General features: G+C 44.9%; 1 protein-coding gene across 5 annotated transcripts in view; it reads left to right on the plus strand.

The window, feature by feature from the left end:
* The window catches only part of chl1 (cell adhesion molecule L1 like), a 305,075-nt gene that overhangs the window by 148,112 nt on the left and 135,965 nt on the right, over positions 1 to 20,998 (plus strand). The gene's annotated exons all lie outside the window — the stretch shown is intronic.

Genomic DNA, 20,998 nt, shown 5'->3' on the forward strand with positions numbered 1-20,998 from the left:
AGAACATTATTTGAAGGTCTAGCATTCAATACAATGAAGTTCCCTCCTCTGCATAGAGTTAAGATAAAGCAGCCAGGTATACAGATTACAACAAACTTCAAGAGATTTCTTCAGAATGGCTGCCTGGGCAACCATGGCAGATGAGATTCAATAAAGATAAGAAAGGTGCCGTACTTAATGTTCCTTAGTCAGTTTATTAAATAGGAAGATGAAGGATGGCACACATACATCCATATATACACATCATCATCATCAGCAGCAGCAGCATCTAATCATAGTTAATCTAATCAGGACACATCTAATCAGAATTTATCTAAATGATAAATTTGCATTTCACCTGCTCTTATAAGCCTATGGATACAACAAAAGATGATTTCTGATCAAAGTGTAGAAAACCAAGGAAAATGAGATGCAGCTGCTAGGCTAAAATTAGTTTTCTGAAATTCCCATTGACTAGTACACAAAAGGAGATGTTCCAATTGCATGTTTCCTGTGAAACAGCAGGAGAAAGTAACAATTTGTGTCAGAATGGGGTGGAGGGAGAGAAAGGAAGGACTTGCAAGTTACAACTATTCTAGCTATCTATGGAAGTGGCTATTGGCTAAAATGTGAAAGATATGAGAGAAAAGGGAGAAGAAAGGATTATTAAAGAGCTAGATTTTATCATCAGGGTTATAATTAAATAATGATAACTCAAAAGAGAGTCATATATCAGGTGATGCAATCATTACAGAACCACAATGGCAAGCAGAACTATAGCTATAGGGGAGTGAGCAAATTGAGGGTATTATCACACAAATAAGAATTTTGGATCCTTCGAATGATGTTATCCTTCAATCTCCACTGCAGTCATTTAAAATATGGTTTAGACATTAAAAAAATGAAATCTAGCAAAAGTACCAAAAGACTGTGAACACAGCAAATATGAGTCCTAAGTGTGAACAGCTTTCACAGTCTCACAGTGCTAGAAATGAGCCTCTGCAATAGCTTTTAAATGTTTTATACCACAAAGCTTCTGAGTGTATCAATCTAATACCTAGCAGAGCAGAGGAGAAATTTGTGGCATTTTTGAGGTAGAATAAAGACTTCATTTATAAAAGTTAAGAATTTGACAAGTGGTCTACACCATTTTGACAGTTATTCACCACCATCACCACCTATTCCTCAGGATTTAATTGTATTTGAAAATTGCTTTGTTTTTATAACATCTTTCAGAAAATGGGAAGAGTATGAGAATGTGGCTTCTTTACTAGAAGAAATGGGAGAGAATGCATGGAAGAAATTTTTGATGAAGTTCAAAGAGAGAAAGTGGTTGATGGGCCATTTTGTATTCTTTCCAACTTCAAATTTGGCATGGGCCTTGCTCAAACATAGTTCCCTTTTATTGCCAAGTTTCAAATAATCCAATTCAGAAATTTTCTGAGTACATGCCATGGAAGCTACTGTCTTTTTATTACTAGTTATAATGACAATTCTTTTGACTTAACTTCAGTGTAGTTAATTAAGATTTTTTCCCCAATTGTGGCTTGTTTGTATAATAATGGCAGGTACGTGTCATGGTGCATGTTGTCCCCAAAGTGGTAAGAAACATTCTGCTGAAGTCTGATACTGAAATGTGTGTTTCTCCAGGCCCATTTCACCATATTCTTTTTAAATGTGGGGCTTTAAAAACCCTGCTAGACCAAGGATGGAAAAAAAAAGACTGAATCTGGAAGGGTGTAAAAAAAAGATTATTTTTACACCCTTCCAGATACCTTTTTTTTCCATCCTTGGTCCAGCAGGATTTTTTAAAGACTGGACAAACAGATCTGATCAAATGTTTTACATTTATATATTGTAATTTTATATTGTATTTAATAGCTTTAATTGATTTTATGTATTGTTTGATATTGTTTTTGTGTGGGCATCGAATTGTTGCCATTGTTGTAAGCCTCCCTGAGTCCCTTCGGGTAAGAAGGACAGGATACAAATGTTGGAAATAAATAAATAATAAATAAGCCCCATATTTAGGAGGAATATGGTGAAATGGGCCTGGAGAAACACAAACTTCCAGTATCAGACTGCAGCAGAATGTCTTCAATAAACAACACAATGCATTTTAGTTGCAATAGAATGGGAATCTGCTCCAGTAATTCCTATTGAAGTCGCTTGTGCCTGACTACAGCAGGGAAAGTAAACAATATCTTATTGAACATATGTGAGCCAATAAGGTTGCCACACCAGCTACTCCCAGCATGTTAAAAGAAAAGCATAGATTTGTAAGTCTAGCTGCTACAGTTTAAAGCTATTTTCAGATTTCATTAAATGGTCAGTGTAAGTGTAGCCTATGAGTGACTACTTAGTAGACCTTACATCTGAGTAGATATTTGAGTAAAGGATTACACTGTAAGATACAGCATGTTCTAACTTGTATCCCGGTGTGTATAATAGTTATGTAATGGACCATAGTTTAGATGATGGTATATTCTGCATATCTGGCAGAAGGATGAAAGCTACAGACAACATTTTTGAGTAAAATATTTGTGTTAGTTGCTGTCCCCCACACAAAAAATGAATTACCGTATATACTTGAATATAAGTCGACCCTAATATAAGCCGAGGCACCTAATTTTACCACAAAAAACTGAGGAAACTTATTGACTCGAGTATAAGCCAAGGGTAGCTACTGGTAAATTTCAAAATGAAAGTAGATCCCAATGAAATTACATTGAGACATCAGTAGGTTAAAAGTTTTTGAATATTTACCGTATTTCAAAGAAAAACAGTAAACTAGCTCTGTAAGTGGAAAGGTAGGGTCAACAAACAATATGTTATTAACAATAACTTAACAACAACAACAACAACTTCATTTGTACCCTGCCCTATCTCCCCATGGGGATTCAGGCCAGCTTCCAACATATAACAGGCAAACATTCAATGCCTACATAAAGAGTGCAGAGCTAGATATAGATCTATAATTATATATATTAATTTCACATATGCATTTCCCCCTGAAATGTTTGTAAATCCTCTATATATGTGCATTTCCCTCCTGCAATATTTGCAAGCCCTATATATTTATGTTTATATCTATCTAGAAATATCTCTCTGTGTGTGTGCATGCATTTCCCCTGCAATGCTTGCAAGCCCTATATATGTATATTCATATATATATATATATATATATATAGAGAGAGAGAGAGAGAGAGAGAGAGAGAGACATCTTTCTATATATAGATAATTATATCTGTATAGGATTTGCAAATACTTGCAAACATGTGAGGTGAAAATTCATATATAAAATAATGTATACACATAGATACAGATATACAGGTAGATATCTATATGTATATAGGATTTGCAAAGACTTGCAAACATGAGGGGAGAATTCATATATAAAATTAATGTATATAGATAGATAGATAGATACAAATATAAAGAAACAGGGATTGCAAAGGCTTGCAGGGGGAAATGCCTATATATCTGTAGCAGAGATTAACAAATATTTCAAGGGAAAATACTTTTATAAGATTAATGGGTATATATATATTATTCTTTCTGACTTGCAAGGGCTTCTTTCCCTTTTCAAAAAATTCCCTTGGTTAAGAGCAGGGAGGTAAGTAAACACTGATAATGGAGGGTAAGATGAGAGATAAATATATCATTTATTGCAAGCAACAGCCTTCAGACGCCACTTGCCAGCTTGACCCGATTATAAGCCGGGGGAGGCTTTTTCATAAAAAAGGCTGAAAAATTCGGCTTATTTTCGAGTATATACGGTAGTAATTGTGTGGCAAGTTACCACAGTAGTAATACATTATTTCTTTGTCACAGTTGAACAAACCTATACTTAAAATAGAAAGATACCCAGATTTCCTGTCAAATCCCCCAGTAACATTTTACAAGTAATATGTTAACAATACTGTCTCACTAAAATCCTCAATTCTTGGAGTCATTGAAGGCATATAGTCACTGAAGGCACATAGCAACAATAACTCATCATTATTAATGTGATTGCTATGCAGTCTTTCTTTTATAGCAAGGTTTTTTGATTTTCAATTTTGGATTGTTTAAAATTTACTGGTGAAAATATTTAATTGGCCTTTTAAAGGACACTTGTCAGTGTTCCCTAAACACATTAGTTCCATGTTGGGTAATCTTGTTGCTTAGAGAAAGACCTGACCTCCGTAGAAGCCAGAATTTGCATTCTTACTTTGAACTATTGGCTTAATTTATTTTCTCCAGCTCTCTCAGCTGGTTATTTATGTATAGATTGGTTATGGACAAAGAAGCTGAATCATAAAAATATTATTTCAAGGTTCTCTCCAGTGATCTTTTTCACATAGTCCTATTAAGATTTGGTCCATTATTAGGCAATGTATTGAAGATTACAGTTGTTCAGTGCCACCCTGATTCAGTTTAGAGCTAGACTCAGTGATATGGATCTTGGCCTGATTCCAAATGGATTGATCTGAACTATGAATTTAATCCCTGACAATTTACGTGTGCATACATGGGTGAATACATAATATCTGTTTTCTTCACACCATGGGAAAACAAATATCTAAAGAATTCATATTTTAAAATCTTGAAACATTCTAGAGAGATTTTGGTGTGAATGGGTAGGATAGTCTTAGACATGAGGTTTCCAGGTGAAATCTGAGACCTAGGACTGGCATTAAGCACTAACTACCATCTGCTCAGAACTTGCCATGCAAACATGATGCTCATTCATGTTCATGCAGAATTGACATATTTCCCCATTTAGAAATTAAGACAGAAATCTTACCTAAAAGGGCTATTTACAGATCAAGATTGAATGAGGGGTTTATTCCTTCTCACTTTGGGAAATGGGATAAGGAACATTTAATGTAGTCCACTTGCTTCTAGCAGGAAGGTAAGTGCCAAACAGAGTGAAAGATGGACCTAAGCAAATAGATTCCATGCAGAAGTCTCCAGAGGTTTTGTGCTGTGTATCTCTAATGTTTTTAGGGGTTTTTTTTCAAATCAAAAATGAAAGACAGAAAGCAGAGTTCAAGTATGAGCCTGTCAAAATCTTATTACCAGAAAGAGAAAGAGACTTCACACCAGTTGCACATCAAGTAGTAGGACTACATGTCTTTGAGGTTCATTTGCACCTTCTGACTAGTTTTGTGGGTGCCTCTCTGCTGATGTCACAGAGTTCTGCAGTAGTGGGTTTTTTTTGTATGGAATTGCTGTTCGTTTTGTGCAGTTTTATTCGTTTCCATCTCATTTTCGTGTTTATTCCCGCTAATGAAAATGGGGTTTTTATACAAACAGCCAACCTAGCAGTTCGAAAACATGCAAATGTGAGTAAATAAATAGGTACCGCTCCGGCGGGAAGGTAACGGCGCTCCATGCAGTCATGCCAGCCACATGACCTTGGAGGTGTCTATGGACAACGCTGGCTCTTCGGCTTAGAAATGGAGATGAGCACCAACCCCCAGAGTCGGTCATGACTGGACTTAACATCAGGGGAAAACCTTTACCTTTACCTTTTATACAAACAGAATTTTTGTCTGGCTTATGAAAAAAAATGAAATTTTTGAATCATTGGCTGCAATGGGAAGGCTTCTGAGGCTCACCCCCCAGCTCGTTTGTTGGGTTAGAGGGGTGAAAATCACCACACACAGAGAGCATTTCAACTCTTTTTAATCCACCAACTTTTAAAACATTTGTGTCTTCCCCAGCATACTGTTCTTATTAATAATATTATTATTAACACCCATTCACACACATCAGCTGTCATGGGGAGGCAAGGCACTTGTCACGACCCAGGCTGCAGAGCACCAATAACCATACACAGAGGCCAGAATCTATCTAATATCTTTATTAAGGAAATATATAAAGTTAATAAAAGCAAGTGTAGGAAATAGTTCAGAAGTAGACCTTTCAGGGAAGGTCAAAATTAGTCCAAAGAAACAATGTCCAATATGAAATATTAAGGTCCAAAGTTGTAATCCAATAACCGAAACACTCACTTTGCCAAGCAAAGTGAGGGGAGATGACAAGGTCCTTTAGTCCATGAAACTTGAGCAAGGCTAGGAAGTAACTTGATTCTTGGAACACAAGGCTTGAAACAAGGCAACAAGAAACGAGGAGCAAGAACAAGATCCGTGGTAATTTCTTGGCAAGGTCCGGGAAGCAAGGCAAGATCCGGGGAGTAAACAAGGCTGGGAGCGGAGGCTTGGAAACAGGAACAAGGCTTGGAAGCGGGAGTAGCGCTGTCCACACACACTACTCCAGTAGCTGACGAATTGACTCCGCAAGATTCCTAAAGGGCAAGGAACCTAAATAGGGTCTCGTTTTCCCACCAAAGAACACTTCTCTGGGGAACCAGAAACGAAAGTCAATCTCTGTGTCCAGATGTATGACTCCCTAAAATTTCTCATGGAAGCAGGCTTAATCATCTGAATGCTTTGCTGCGATTCTCAGGCTTCTGCGATTAGCCTGCTGAACTCCTTTTTGTTGTTGATAATAATTACGGCGAGAAAATGGGAGAGATTTTGACTCAGGGCTTGTTTGGCAGATTTCTGGAAGACAAACCTCCTGCAGGTGCAAGGGCTCCAATTCTGGCTGGGAAAGTTCCCTTTCTGGCTGAAATGGTGGAAAACCCAAGTTTTCCTCTTCATCTGTCACAACAGCACTAGGAACGGGACTACATGGCCCATGAGTCATCACACTATCCCCCTCCTCAAGCCCCCTCTCAAAATAGGGCTCTCTCCCCGAGGCGCGAGGCCGCGGCTTGGTGGGGTAGGTCTGATGGAAGCGGCGGGTTAAATCGGGGGCATGGATTGTGGAAGCGTCTTCCCATGAGCGTTCCTCGGGGCCAAAACCCAACCAGTCAATGAGATATTGCAGGCGGCGGCGGTGAAAGCGAGAATCCAAAATGTCCTGAACCTCGAACTCCTCCTCCCCATCCACCAAAACAGGAGGGGGGGCCGGCCGGTCTGCATCAGGGCGCACACCATCCGCCGGAAGGAGCAGGGAGCGATGGAACACTGGATGAATGCGCATAGAGCGCGGAAGTTGGAGTTTGAAAGTCACGGGGTTAAGTTGCGCCACCACCGGATAGGGACCAATGAAACGGGCATCTAACTTCCGGCAAGGGCGATGGGAGGGCAAAAAGCGAGTGGACAGAAGAACCCGGTCTCCTACCTTGATTTCGGGGCCCGGCTGGCGATGTTTGTCAGCGTGGCGTTTATAGTCCTCCTTGGCTTGGTCTAGTTGCTGGAGCAAAAGTTGTTGCACCGCTGTGAGTTCCTGCAGCCAGTCCTCTGCTGCGGGAACTTCTGAGGTTTCAACAATAGAAGGAAAGAAACGTGGATGGAAGCCGTAGTTTGCAAAGAACGGGGTTTCTTTAGTTGAAGCCTGGACACCATTGTTATAGGCAAACTCCGACAGCGGTAACAGGGAAGCCCAATTGTCCTGCTGGTAGTTTACATAACAGCGAAGGTATTGTTCCAGAGTGGCATTGGTGCGCTCAGTTTGCCCATCCGTTTGGGGATGGTGAGCCGAAGATAAACGAGAGTCTATGCCCAATAGTTTTTGTAGTGCTTTCCAGAAACGAGAGGTGAATTGAGACCCACGGTCTGTGACCAAACTTTTGGGCAAACCATGCAATCTGAAAACATGCTGAAGGAATAAATCTGCAGTCTCCTTGGCCGTGGGGAGGCCATCGCAGGGAATGAAATGGGCGAGCTTGGTAAAAAGGTCCACCACCACTAGGATCGTGGTGAATCCACAGGAAGGTGGTAGATCAGTGATAAAATCCGCAGAGATTATTTCCCATGGGCGAGATGGGGTAGGAAGGGGTTGCAGAAGCCCTGAGGGCTTCTCTCTTCTTGTCTTGGAGCGCTGGCATACTGGGCAGGAATTGACATATTTTTCCACATCCTTGCGGATCTTGGGCCACCAGAAATCTCTTAGGATCAAATGCATGGTTTTAAATAGTCCGAAATGCCCTGCTGGCTTGCAGTCGTGACACAGACGAAGTGCCTTTTCCCTGCCCGGTCCTGGAGGAATGTAGACATGGTTTCTATAGCAAAGTAACCCATCCTTAAGCGAGAAGGGAAACTGTAGTCCTTGGCGAAGTTGGTCCTGAGCCCAAGCATCTGCTTGTTGACTGGCCCTGATTTCCTGAGCACAAAGGGGCCCTGGAGTAGAGGGAGCTGAATCAATTAGAGTGGATTTGGTATTCCCCACAGTGAGCGTGGCAAAGTTCTCGGGCTGCAGCAGTTGGGATTCAAAGGTCTCTTTGCGCCCTGCAGCATATTCCGGTTTCCGTGACAGAGCATCTGCTTGCTTGGTCTGGGCTGGGGTTACATAGTGGATTTGGAAGTTGAAACGCTCAAAGAATAAAGCCCAGCGTTGTTGCCTCTGATTTAGCTTGCGGGCAGTTCTTAGATGCTCTAGATTCCGATGATCAGTATGGACCTCAATGGGAAATTTGGCCCCTTCTAACCAATGTCTCCAAGTTTTAAAGGCTGCCTTTATGGCCAAAAGTTCCTTTTCCCAAATAGTATAATTTCTCTCTGGTGCGGTCAGTTGACGGGAGTAAAAGGCACAAGGGTGAAGATGATCTCCCACTGGTTGTAAGAGTACAGCCCCAATTGCCACATCGGAGGCGTCCGCCTGTACGACAAAAGGGGTTTCAGGATCTGGGTGCTGAAGGATTGGCTGTGACGTGAATAATTTCTTTAGTTGTTGGAATCCTTTCTCAGCTTGCTCTGTCCAGCGGAAAGGCTGCTTCCCACGGATGCAGCTGGTGATTGGATCAGACCAGGGGGCAAAGTCTGGAATGAACTTGCGGTAGTAGTTCGCGAACCCCAAGAAGCGTTGCACCTCTTTCTTGTTGGTTGGCGCCCGCCATTCCAATACTGCTGCAACCTTTGCCGGGTCCATGGTGAGCCCTAGTGGCGAGACACGATATCCCAGGAAATCTACCTCTTGTAGATCAAAAGCGCATTTTTCCAGCTTGGCATAAAGTCCATGATCCCGCAATCGTTGTAACACCATTCTAACGTGGTTCTCATGTTCTGATTGTGATCTAGAAAACACCAAAAAATCATCCAGGTAGATAATCAAGAACCGGTCTAGATAATCCTGAAAGATATCGTTGACAAAATGTTGAAACGTTGCGGGAGCTCCACATAAACCGAAATTCATGACCAGGGTTTCGAATAAACCGAATTTAGTCTGGAAGGCAGTCTTCCACTCGTCCCCTTCCCTGATGCGAACTAGATTATAAGCTCCTCGAAGATCCAGTTTGGTGTAAACCTTAGCCCCTCGAAGCCGGTCTAAGAGGTCCGAGATCAAGGGCAGGGGATACCGGTTTCGCTTAGTGATATTGTTCAATGCTCTATAGTCCACCACCAAGCGTAGGTCCCCTGACTTCTTTTTTACAAACATCACTGGGGAAGCGGCTGGGGATTGAGAGGGTCTAATAAACCCCTTGCGGAGGTTTGTCTCTAAAAACTCCCTGAGAGATTCTTGCTCTGGTTCAGTCAGGGAGTAGAGGTGTCCTCGCGGGATCGGGGCCCCCTCCACCAAGTCAATGGCACAGTCATAAGGTCTATGTGGGGGTAGTCTCTCGGCTTCTTTTTCATTGAATACATCCCAATATTCCGAGTACTTCTTGGGCAAGGTGATGATGGGTTCAGCGTCTGTGGCTTGGCAGACCTTGGCTACAAGACAATGGTTTTGGCAATATTTTGAAGCAAACTGCAGTTCTCTGTTGGACCAGGAGATGCTTGGGTCGTGGAGTGTCAGCCATGGGATTCCCAAAATCACAGGGAAGTGGGGAACCTCGGTAACAAAGAAGGAAATCTCTTCCATGTGTTCCCTTATCCACATTATGGTGGGTTCCGACCACTGGCTTACTGGACCTGTCTTGAGGGGGCGGCCATCGATGGCTTGCACCACACGGGCGTTCTTGAAGTCATGATATTGCAATCCCAGAGAGTCGGCATACTCTCTATCAATGAAATTGTTTGTGGCTCCTGAGTCTATCATGGCATGGACCATGACGGGTCCTTTTTTCACTGACCACAAGGTGACCACTAGAAGAAATAGGACCCCGGTTGGCGGCTCTTGAGTGGGGTTTTTGACCGGGTTGGCGAGCCTCTCTACGCCCGGTCGCTGGCTTCCCCCGCCGGCTGTGCGCCAGCCGCCTCAGACGTCTTCGTCTCCGTGGAGGACGCCGCCGCCAGACGAGCGGCGGGCTTCCCTTTGGCTGGACACTCTCTGGCAAAGTGGCCCCCGTTTCCGCAGTACCAACAGAGATTTAGGCGTTGGCGGCGGGCCTTCTCGGCGGCATCTAATCTGGGACGCACATTGCCCAACTGCATCGGCACCTCCTCGCTTCCTCTGGGGTATGGGGCTGGTGGCGGGGGTCTCCACACTGGACGCGGATGGACGCCGGTGGGAGCGGGAGGTTTCGCTCCGGTCCTACCGCTCTGGCCTCGGATCCATTGCCTTCTGTTGGCAAGCATGACTTCAGCTCGTAAACATTGATCAATGAGTGCTTCAAGAGAATGTGGAGGATCCACCTTGGAGATTTCCTCCAGCATCTCGATGTTGAGACCCTCCCGAAATTGTCCTCTGAGGGCTACATCGTTCCATCCGGTGTTATGGGCCAGCACTCGGAACTCGGCTATGTACTGGGACAAGGGTCTGTCCCCTTGGGAGAGGCGCCGGAGTTTGTGGCCGGCTGCCTCCAAATTGTCCTCGATCCCCCAGGTCGCCTTAAGGTGGTCCAAGAAGTGTTGCGCTGATCTTAGATGTGGGGAGACTTGGTCGAACAGTGCCGTCGCCCAGTTGGCCGCTGGCCCGTCTAGGAGACTGTAAATCCACGCCACCTTGATGTCTTCTTGGGGAAACTCGGCAGCACGGGCCTCTAGATAAGCCTGGCATTGGCGACGGAAAACATGAACCTTAGAAGCTTCTCCAGAAAACTTGGTTGGCAACGCCATGGCCGGGAGACGGATTCCGCGCTCCTTCAAACCCCTTATTTCACCATCCTGCGCATTGAGCTTATCACGGATGCGGTCCACTTCGTCCTTGTCGATGGTGTAGCTGAGTGGCTGGCCCCCCGGTCCGGCTCCGGTAGACATTCTGGCCTAGGTTAATTGGTGCTTAGGGCGGCGGAGTCAAACTGTCACGACCCAGGCTGCAGAGCACCAATAACCATACAGAGGCCAGAATCTATCTAATATCTTTATTAAGGAAATATATAAAGTTAATAAAAGCAAGTGTAGGAAATAGTTCAGAAGTAGACCTTTCAGGGAAGGTCAAAATTAGTCCAAAGAAACAATGTCCAATATGAAATATTAAGGTCCAAAGTTGTAATCCAATAACCGAAACACTCACTTTGCCAAGCAAAGTGAGGGGAGATGACAAGGTCCTTTAGTCCATGAAACTTGAGCAAGGCTAGGAAGTAACTTGATTCTTGGAACACAAGGCTTGAAACAAGGCAACAAGAAACGAGGAGCAAGAACAAGATCCGTGGTAATTTCTTGGCAAGGTCCGGGAAGCAAGGCAAGATCCGGGGAGTAAACAAGGCTGGGAGCGGAGGCTTGGAAACAGGAACAAGGCTTGGAAGCGGGAGTAGCGCTGTCCACACACACTACTCCAGTAGCTGACGAATTGACTCCGCAAGATTCCTAAAGGGCAAGGAACCTAAATAGGGTCTCGTTTTCCCACCAAAGAACACTTCTCTGGGGAACCAGAAACGAAAGTCAATCTCTGTGTCCAGATGTATGACTCCCTAAAATTTCTCATGGAAGCAGGCTTAATCATCTGAATGCTTTGCTGCGATTCTCAGGCTTCTGCGATTAGCCTGCTGAACTCCTTTTTGTTGTTGATAATAATTACGGCGAGAAAATGGGAGAGATTTTGACTCAGGGCTTGTTTGGCAGATTTCTGGAAGACAAACCTCCTGCAGGTGCAAGGGCTCCAATTCTGGCTGGGAAAGTTCCCTTTCTGGCTGAAATGGTGGAAAACCCAAGTTTTCCTCTTCATCTGTCACAACAGCACTAGGAACGGGACTACATGGCCCATGAGTCATCACACTATCCCCCTCCTCAAGCCCCCTCTCAAAATAGGGCTCTCTCCCCGAGGCGCGAGGCCGCGGCTTGGTGGGGTAGGTCTGATGGAAGCGGCGGGTTAAATCGGGGGCATGGATTGTGGAAGCGTCTTCCCATGAGCGTTCCTCGGGGCCAAAACCCAACCAGTCAATGAGATATTGCAGGCGGCGGCGGTGAAAGCGAGAATCCAAAATGTCCTGAACCTCGAACTCCTCCTCCCCATCCACCAAAACAGGAGGGGGGGCCGGCCGGTCTGCATCAGGGCGCACACCATCCGCCGGAAGGAGCAGGGAGCGATGGAACACTGGATGAATGCGCATAGAGCGCGGAAGTTGGAGTTTGAAAGTCACGGGGTTAAGTTGCGCCACCACCGGATAGGGACCAATGAAACGGGCATCTAACTTCCGGCAAGGGCGATGGGAGGGCAAAAAGCGAGTGGACAGAAGAACCCGGTCTCCTACCTTGATTTCGGGGCCCGGCTGGCGATGTTTGTCAGCGTGGCGTTTATAGTCCTCCTTGGCTTGGTCTAGTTGCTGGAGCAAAAGTTGTTGCACCGCTGTGAGTTCCTGCAGCCAGTCCTCTGCTGCGGGAACTTCTGAGGTTTCAACAATAGAAGGAAAGAAACGTGGATGGAAGCCGTAGTTTGCAAAGAACGGGGTTTCTTTAGTTGAAGCCTGGACACCATTGTTATAGGCAAACTCCGACAGCGGTAACAGGGAAGCCCAATTGTCCTGCTGGTAGTTTACATAACAGCGAAGGTATTGTTCCAGAGTGGCATTGGTGCGCTCAGTTTGCCCATCCGTTTGGGGATGGTGAGCCGAAGATAAACGAGAGTCTATGCCCAATAGTTTTTGTAGTGCTTTCCAGAAACGAGAGGTGAATTGAGACCCACGGTCTGTGACCAAACTTTTGGGCAAACCATGCAATCTGAAAACATGCTGAAGGAATAAATCTGCAGTCTCCTTGGCCGTGGGGAGGCCATCGCAGGGAATGAAATGGGCGAGCTTGGTAAAAAGGTCCACCACCACTAGGATCGTGGTGAATCCACAGGAAGGTGGTAGATCAGTGATAAAATCCGCAGAGATTATTTCCCATGGGCGAGATGGGGTAGGAAGGGGTTGCAGAAGCCCTGAGGGCTTCTCTCTTCTTGTCTTGGAGCGCTGGCATACTGGGCAGGAATTGACATATTTTTCCACATCCTTGCGGATCTTGGGCCACCAGAAATCTCTTAGGATCAAATGCATGGTTTTAAATAGTCCGAAATGCCCTGCTGGCTTGCAGTCGTGACACAGACGAAGTGCCTTTTCCCTGCCCGGTCCTGGAGGAATGTAGACATGGTTTCTATAGCAAAGTAACCCATCCTTAAGCGAGAAGGGAAACTGTAGTCCTTGGCGAAGTTGGTCCTGAGCCCAAGCATCTGCTTGTTGACTGGCCCTGATTTCCTGAGCACAAAGGGGCCCTGGAGTAGAGGGAGCTGAATCAATTAGAGTGGATTTGGTATTCCCCACAGTGAGCGTGGCAAAGTTCTCGGGCTGCAGCAGTTGGGATTCAAAGGTCTCTTTGCGCCCTGCAGCATATTCCGGTTTCCGTGACAGAGCATCTGCTTGCTTGGTCTGGGCTGGGGTTACATAGTGGATTTGGAAGTTGAAACGCTCAAAGAATAAAGCCCAGCGTTGTTGCCTCTGATTTAGCTTGCGGGCAGTTCTTAGATGCTCTAGATTCCGATGATCAGTATGGACCTCAATGGGAAATTTGGCCCCTTCTAACCAATGTCTCCAAGTTTTAAAGGCTGCCTTTATGGCCAAAAGTTCCTTTTCCCAAATAGTATAATTTCTCTCTGGTGCGGTCAGTTGACGGGAGTAAAAGGCACAAGGGTGAAGATGATCTCCCACTGGTTGTAAGAGTACAGCCCCAATTGCCACATCGGAGGCGTCCGCCTGTACGACAAAAGGGGTTTCAGGATCTGGGTGCTGAAGGATTGGCTGTGACGTGAATAATTTCTTTAGTTGTTGGAATCCTTTCTCAGCTTGCTCTGTCCAGCGGAAAGGCTGCTTCCCACGGATGCAGCTGGTGATTGGATCAGACCAGGGGGCAAAGTCTGGAATGAACTTGCGGTAGTAGTTCGCGAACCCCAAGAAGCGTTGCACCTCTTTCTTGTTGGTTGGCGCCCGCCATTCCAATACTGCTGCAACCTTTGCCGGGTCCATGGTGAGCCCTAGTGGCGAGACACGATATCCCAGGAAATCTACCTCTTGTAGATCAAAAGCGCATTTTTCCAGCTTGGCATAAAGTCCATGATCCCGCAATCGTTGTAACACCATTCTAACGTGGTTCTCATGTTCTGATTGTGATCTAGAAAACACCAAAAAATCATCCAGGTAGATAATCAAGAACCGGTCTAGATAATCCTGAAAGATATCGTTGACAAAATGTTGAAACGTTGCGGGAGCTCCACATAAACCGAAATTCATGACCAGGGTTTCGAATAAACCGAATTTAGTCTGGAAGGCAGTCTTCCACTCGTCCCCTTCCCTGATGCGAACTAGATTATAAGCTCCTCGAAGATCCAGTTTGGTGTAAACCTTAGCCCCTCGAAGCCGGTCTAAGAGGTCCGAGATCAAGGGCAGGGGATACCGGTTTCGCTTAGTGATATTGTTCAATGCTCTATAGTCCACCACCAAGCGTAGGTCCCCTGACTTCTTTTTTACAAACATCACTGGGGAAGCGGCTGGGGATTGAGAGGGTCTAATAAACCCCTTGCGGAGGTTTGTCTCTAAAAACTCCCTGAGAGATTCTTGCTCTGGTTCAGTCAGGGAGTAGAGGTGTCCTCGCGGGATCGGGGCCCCCTCCACCAAGTCAATGGCACAGTCATAAGGTCTATGTGGGGGTAGTCTCTCGGCTTCTTTTTCATTGAATACATCCCAATATTCCGAGTACTTCTTGGGCAAGGTGATGATGGGTTCAGCGTCTGTGGCTTGGCAGACCTTGGCTACAAGACAATGGTTTTGGCAATATTTTGAAGCAAACTGCAGTTCTCTGTTGGACCAGGAGATGCTTGGGTCGTGGAGTGTCAGCCATGGGATTCCCAAAATCACAGGGAAGTGGGGAACCTCGGTAACAAAGAAGGAAATCTCTTCCATGTGTTCCCTTATCCACATTATGGTGGGTTCCGACCACTGGCTTACTGGACCTGTCTTGAGGGGGCGGCCATCGATGGCTTGCACCACACGGGCGTTCTTGAAGTCATGATATTGCAATCCCAGAGAGTCGGCATACTCTCTATCAATGAAATTGTTTGTGGCTCCTGAGTCTATCATGGCATGGACCATGACGGGTCCTTTTTTCACTGACCACAAGGTGACCACTAGAAGAAATAGGACCCCGGTTGGCGGCTCTTGAGTGGGGTTTTTGACCGGGTTGGCGAGCCTCTCTACGCCCGGTCGCTGGCTTCCCCCGCCGGCTGTGCGCCAGCCGCCTCAGACGTCTTCGTCTCCGTGGAGGACGCCGCCGCCAGACGAGCGGCGGGCTTCCCTTTGGCTGGACACTCTCTGGCAAAGTGGCCCCCGTTTCCGCAGTACCAACAGAGATTTAGGCGTTGGCGGCGGGCCTTCTCGGCGGCATCTAATCTGGGACGCACATTGCCCAACTGCATCGGCACCTCCTCGCTTCCTCTGGGGTATGGGGCTGGTGGCGGGGGTCTCCACACTGGACGCGGATGGACGCCGGTGGGAGCGGGAGGTTTCGCTCCGGTCCTACCGCTCTGGCCTCGGATCCATTGCCTTCTGTTGGCAAGCATGACTTCAGCTCGTAAACATTGATCAATGAGTGCTTCAAGAGAATGTGGAGGATCCACCTTGGAGATTTCCTCCAGCATCTCGATGTTGAGACCCTCCCGAAATTGTCCTCTGAGGGCTACATCGTTCCATCCGGTGTTATGGGCCAGCACTCGGAACTCGGCTATGTACTGGGACAAGGGTCTGTCCCCTTGGGAGAGGCGCCGGAGTTTGTGGCCGGCTGCCTCCAAATTGTCCTCGATCCCCCAGGTCGCCTTAAGGTGGTCCAAGAAGTGTTGCGCTGATCTTAGATGTGGGGAGACTTGGTCGAACAGTGCCGTCGCCCAGTTGGCCGCTGGCCCGTCTAGGAGACTGTAAATCCACGCCACCTTGATGTCTTCTTGGGGAAACTCGGCAGCACGGGCCTCTAGATAAGCCTGGCATTGGCGACGGAAAACATGAACCTTAGAAGCTTCTCCAGAAAACTTGGTTGGCAACGCCATGGCCGGGAGACGGATTCCGCGCTCCTTCAAACCCCTTATTTCACCATCCTGTGCATTGAGCTTATCACGGATGCGGTCCACTTCGTCCTTGTCGATGGTGTAGCTGAGTGGCTGGCCCCCCGGTCCGGCTCCGGTAGACATTCTGGCCTAGGTTAATTGGTGCTTAGGGCGGCGGAGTCAAACTGTCACGACCCAGGCTGCAGAGCACCAATAACCATACACAGAGGCCAGAATCTATCTAATATCTTTATTAAGGAAATATATAAAGTTAATAAAAGCAAGTGTAGGAAATAGTTCAGAAGTAGACCTTTCAGGGAAGGTCAAAATTAGTCCAAAGAAACAATGTCCAATATGAAATATTAAGGTCCAAAGTTGTAATCCAATAACCGAAACACTCACTTTGCCAAGCAAAGTGAGGGGAGATGACAAGGTCCTTTAGTCCATGAAACTTGAGCAAGGCTAGGAAGTAACTTGATTCTTGGAACACAAGGCTTGAAACAAGGCAACAAGAAACGAGGAGCAAGAACAAGATCCGTGGTAATTTCTTGGCAAGGTCCGGGAAGCAAGGCAAGATCCGGGGAGTAAACAAGGCTGGGAGCGGAGGCTTGGAAACAGGAACAAGGCTTGGAAGCGGGAGTAGCGCTGTCCACACACACTACTCCAGTAGCTGACGAATTGACTCCGCAAGATTCCTAAAGGGCAAGGAACCTAAATAGGGTCTCGTTTTCCCACCAAAGAACACTTCTCTGGGGAACCAGAAACGAAAGTCAATCTCTGTGTCCAGATGTATGACTCCCTAAAATTTCTCATGGAAGCAGGCTTAATCATCTGAATGCTTTGCTGCGATTCTCAGGCTTCTGCGATTAGCCTGCTGAACTCCTTTTTGTTGTTGATAATAATTACGGCGAGAAAATGGGAGAGATTTTGACTCAGGGCTTGTTTGGCAGATGTCTGGAAGACAAACCTCCTGCAGGTGCAAGGGCTCCAATTCTGGCTGGGAAAGTTCCCTTTCTGGCTGAAATGGTGGAAAACCCAAGTTTTCCTCTTCATCTGTCACAACAGCACTAGGAACGGGACTACATGGCCCATGAGTCATCACAGCACTACTCTCCCAGACTCATCTTAGGGTTCTGGTGTAGTTATCATTATTAATATGAATGGCCATCCAGGAAGAGGAGGAGGAGGAAGAGGACAAACGGTGGGGGCAGTGTAGCCCCCAAGCAAGGCTTGCATTTGGTACACATTAGCTGTAATGGGAAAGCAGCCCTCTGTCAGTACCTGCTTATTGTTATGGGGCGAAATGAAAGGAAAACGAAAGCAAGCTCTATTACAATGTGGCTTTCATTTTCATCTTGCTTCTCATTTCCTACAAAAATGGTGTCATTCATTTTGTGTAGCCAAACTGTCAAAACAAAATGATAGCACGAAGGAAATCAAGGAAAATTTTTCGTGCACATCTCAATTTTGCAGCTGTCTGACAATAACAACTGATAAGCACCGGGAAAAGGGAATGGCAGTGGTGACCCAAGTAAACAGCAGGACCAGGTCCAAGTTGAACTTGCTGTCCACATTACACTAAAGCTGAGGGATTGCTCCAGAGTTTCAGGCAGAACACTGTGGGGGCAATCAGCAATGGCTTAACAGTGAATACAAGTTATTAAATGTCTGTAGATGAGTCCATGGATCTTTAAAAGAATATTCTTTCTAGTCTGGGTATATTATTTAAAGGACATGCATCAACTGAATGTCAAATCATTCTAAACAATTTTGTTCTTTTATTCTCTCACATTGGCATTTTACAAAAAAAAATCAATCTATTAGCTATTGCTTTCTCCCTAGCTTAATGGAAACAATGCTTTTTTTTTAATGAACTGCTTCTCCTTGAAAGAAACTGGCTGAGATTCAGACCCCATCTGGGAAAGGTCACAACCACATAAGAAGGCAGTTTGCACAGTGGAAAGGACATTAAGAGAATTAAAATAATAATTAATTACCAGATCATGATGCATGAGGCTTTGTGATTCTTAAATATGCACCTTTTTTCTCATTTGCAAAAAAAGTGGAACCAAATTGTACACATTACTTAATGTCATCAACCCTAATGGAGACACTGCTAGCCTGCAAAGCAAGGGGCCCTTAAGGCAAAGACAGAAGGTTCTTAACAGAGCTGTTATGTTCACAAGAATAAATGTTGTCCTCAAAGATGTTCTGGGGAGAAAAGGCACAGCAGCAAATATTTAATTAAAAGAACGGCTTGGGCTGCCGGATTGTGGTAGCAGCTGCTTAAACAGAGATCTGGTCTTTAAGTAAGGTATACGATGTCAGCTGATAAAAGGAGACCATATGAAAGTACTCAAAGGCCATGCTGTATAATTGCAAGACTGAAAGCTCTATCCCCTAGTCCACTGCCCACAAAAGAGTCTTAACTTCAAGCCACTTCACATTATTTGGCCTTGCTATTTAAAGCTAAACACACACGCACACACACACACTAAACCAAACCCATCCAATCCTGAAACTTGTAGATATTTAGAGAAGAGGACATTCTGACTAAAACAATAAAGAAGGAAATCCTGAAATCTATTTTGCTTCTAATAGATTTGATGTTCAAAAGGCATATCAAGATTGTCTGCTCAGCTCCTGTTAGGGTTTCCTAGGCTGCAACAAAGAGAATGAGTTGATTAAACAAGAGGTGAGGTCATTGGGAATTATCTCACTGGTTCTTTCTCCCTTGTCTTTCGCCTCCCAGTTCCTTTGATTTATAGACCAGTACTGGCAAGCACCTACAGGAGCCATAGGCAAATGAAGAAGCTGGACTTCATGTGCATATTGATGGCTGTGTTTTAATGTATACACAGTATTTTTTTACCTTTATGTAGCATAATAACATGATAACAAATAAACTGTTTAAAGAATACAGTTCACCATCAATAAATCTATCCATTTATCTGCCTGTAATAGGACAAACATATCAGCTTTCTACATTATCCAGAAAAAGGCAGCCTTAAAAGAAAGAAAGAAAAGAAATAGGGAGGAACAGTAGTAGCTATTTTATTTCCTATTTTTTGTGGAATTTATCATTACTGGCAATCCTAGTTTCCATAGATTAGCAATTTTACCTTGCTGGCTGAGAAATGTCTACCATATTGGAGAGAAGTAATTTTTGAGATAGCACAGCTTATGGGAATAATTTGTATGTGTTCAACTAGATAGGAGTCATCATGTTGTACCAGAAGATACCTAAATTTGACATGGGCAACTGAATCAGGTCTAGGAGCCAATTTTCTGCTTGTAGGACCTTGCAGACACTGTCAAAAGTACCCCAAAGAGGGAGTTTAGAAGTTCATTTCTTGTATTGATAGGTAATTTGACCTTTGGCATGTGACCTTTGTGGTCATTGACTTGTGGGGTTCCTTGGAGTTCTGTGCTATTTCCCATGCTGTTTAACATATACATGAAACCACTGAGAGAAGGAAGTCATCCAAAGTTTTGGAGTCTGATGCTAACTATATGCAAATGACACCCAACTCTATTACTCCTTTCCACCTAAAGCCAAGGAAGCTGTCTTGACTCTAAACCAGTATATGTCATCAGTAATGGACTGTATGAGGGCAAACAAATTGAAACTTCATCCACACAAGACAGAGGTACTCCTGGTCAGCCAGAAGGCAAATCAGGGAATAGAGATCCAGCCTTTGCTGGATATGATTACAGTTCACCTGAAGACATAGGTTCCAAAGTTTGGGGGTCCTCCTGGATTCATCTCTGAACCTAGAGGCCCAGGTTTCAATGGTGGCCAGGAAGGCCTTTGCACAATTAAAACTTGTGCACCAACTCTGCCCATGACCATGATGGTACACGCCTTAGTTACATCCTGTCTGGATTACTGTAATGCAGTCTATGTGGGGCTGCCTCTGAAGAGTGCTCAGAAACTTCAGCAGGTCCGAAGAGCTGCAGCCAGGTTGATTACGGGGGCTGGCTACAGGGAGTGGACAACCCTCTTGTTGAAGCAGCTCCACTGGCTGCCAGTCTGTTTCCGGGCATAAGTAAAAGTGCTAGTTATGACCTTTAAAGCCCTGAACAGTTCTGGTCCAGGCTATTTGGCCAACCACATCCCCTTGTGTGAACATTCCTGGGCCCTGAGATCTTCAGAAGAGGTCCTTCTCTTGGTCTCAACCCCATCTCAAGCTCATTTAGTGGGAATGAGAGAGCTAGCCTTCTTGGTGGCTGCCCCATGACTCTGGAAACCATTCCCCTCCCTGCTGTCCTTCTGACGGCAGGCTAAAATCCTTTTTTTTAGGCAGGCTTTAAAAGAAGAAGGTTTTTAAGATTTTTAGGGATTGCTGTGATTTTATATGCTTTTATGGTTTTAACCTGAATTGTTTTCATATTTAATATTGTTTTAATATTTGTATATTTGTCTATTTCAAGTTGTATTGTAATGTTTTTAGTTGTGAGGCACTTTGAGTCTCCTTATGGAGACAAAATTGGGATATAAATAAACATAACAACAACAACAACAACAACAACAATAATTTGCTTTTTTTTGTTGTATGCCCGAAAGACATACAACAACCCCAACAACAATAACAATAATAATAATTTGCTTTTGTTTTTTTTTAATGTTGAATAGTAT

Source organism: Anolis carolinensis, chromosome 2, assembly GCF_035594765.1.
Source record: "Anolis carolinensis isolate JA03-04 chromosome 2, rAnoCar3.1.pri, whole genome shotgun sequence".
Taxonomy (NCBI): domain Eukaryota; kingdom Metazoa; phylum Chordata; class Lepidosauria; order Squamata; family Dactyloidae; genus Anolis; species Anolis carolinensis.